We start from the raw sequence: 1,962 nt of genomic DNA, 5'->3' as shown, positions 1-1,962 counted from the left end.
CTTGATTACCTTGACCTTGAGCACCACTTTACCTTGTTTTTTTTTCCACGTGGCCCTCAGCAGTAAGCGCCCCTGAGTTTGCGTTGTCCAGCCCATCAACACAGGGTGCGATACCTGTAGGGTAAAAAATGGAATGTGATAAGCCTTTCGAGGCTTTACTCCAGTCATATGAGGAGCTCTCGATCTAAGAATAGCTTGTGGATCTCTATATGCTTTACCTTCCCAATTTGCAGCAGTACGTGGAGCTGAAAGCTTGAGATCATAAATACTCTAGCATGAAGAGATAGGGCACTAGAAAGTTTGAATTGCCAAAGGAGGAAGGGCCTTTACCAGCGCAAGCACGATCCGCTTGCTGCTCTATGGTTTCCACATCCAAAATTTGAGAAATGGCTTTGATCATGCAAGTTTCATGCAGTTGGAAACCATACATTAAGCTCTCTACGTTCAGATGGTTCATTTTCACATGAGTGATCTCTGCAAGGTCCTCTGTATTGAAATTATCAAAGTTAAAAAAAACTTGGTAACCCTTCTTGAAAAGCCTTCATTACAGCTGATGACACATTTCATAGGCTCTGCGTAGCTTTCAAATATAACTACCACTAAGCCATTATCCATCACAAGCATTATCTCTTCAAGGGCCTCTAAGCCATAATCCTTGTCATCAGACTTTTGTAAAGGCATTAGCTTGTATGCCTCATCAACAAATAGTATCCCACCTTCAGCTTCTTGGATCTTTTTTCTTGTTCTAGGACGTGTGCCCAACAAATTCACCCACGAGATCTGTGTTGTACTTCCACGACCTTGTCAGTTGGCAAGACACCCACCATGTGCAACAATTTACCCAATATCCATGCAACCATAGTCTTTTCTGTTCTAAGGTTCCCTAAAAAGGCCCTATGTGGAGATCTTCTAATAGCAACTCTCAATCCCATTGCTTTTCGTCTTTCATCTAAGAGCATTCCTTTAGCCCATTTTCTCAATTGTGACTTCAAACCATGAAAACCAACAACTTCTTGCAACTCAGCTTCAAGGGCCTCCATCTTTTTTTGAGAGCTTTTACAAGCTTTCAAGGCCTTATCTTTCAACTGTTGGTCGAGATGATCTTGTAACAAAGAATATAGCTTTTGGTGGCTTGGACTTTTTGTGAGGCGACCCAAGGGTGTTTTCCCCTCATTGTTTGTAACACTTGCATCAGCATGATACTTCAATAAAGTCTCTACAGTGGAATAATCTTCATTTTTTATAGAGAACCAAACTACAAGGTGAAGTGATGTCATAGCATCACTCGCTTTTACCTCCAAATTAGCCTTGTGCTCAAGTAAAAGCTTTACAGCTTCAGTACAATCATTCTTGGATGCCAGATGCAATGCTATTTCTCCATATATATTTCTTGCCTCTATTTCCAAAGGTGGAAGGGCCTTTACCAGGTGCAAGCACGGTCCACTTGCATTCTGAGCTAAGGGACAAAGGATTCTTGTCTGCCTCAAGAATCCTTGCAACCAGATTGCAATCTTGATCTACAAGGGGCTTACAGGAACTGTCAAAAATGCACCAAGATGAAACATCTCTTTTCTAGCTCCTTCACTATTGGTTTGAAACTCTATAATCTTCACGCAGTGAGTCCCAAGAGGAGGGAAAAGCTCTCCATATGTGGTAGGAAAAACTCTCTCATCAGTTGAAGCATCAAGCAGCCACAAGCTTCAACAAGTGAAGATACACGACATTGAGGGCCCCCATACAACCACAGGCTACAAGAAGAAGGGCAACCACAAATTTCTTGGAGAGGGCAGCCATTAACTCTTCCCCGAGCTTGAATAAGGTATGTCAATCGGTTCTTGCTCTCTCTTTTACATCCAATTGTTGAGCTCAGCCACTTGATGAGAGACATGGAAGAATTGCATGCCTTCTTGAAGCTTGAGAGTGCCAATTGAATTCCCATCCCCATTCCACACTGTTGAAATG

The 1,962-nt window shown here is 42.3% G+C and overlaps 1 pseudogene; it reads right to left on the bottom strand.

Moving 5' to 3' along the window:
• Positions 1–259: 259 nt before the first annotated feature.
• Positions 260–1,565, bottom strand: LOC148019820 (protein CfxQ homolog; annotated as a pseudogene).
• Between the last annotated feature and the right edge of the window lie 397 nt (positions 1,566–1,962).

This window comes from Lygodium microphyllum, chromosome 19 (genome assembly GCF_053477565.2).
Source record: "Lygodium microphyllum isolate KBCC chromosome 19, Lygodium_microphyllum_v1.1.10, whole genome shotgun sequence".
NCBI classification, from domain to species: Eukaryota; Viridiplantae; Streptophyta; class Polypodiopsida; order Schizaeales; family Lygodiaceae; genus Lygodium; species Lygodium microphyllum.
This window is presented reverse-complemented; position numbering and strand designations above follow the sequence as displayed.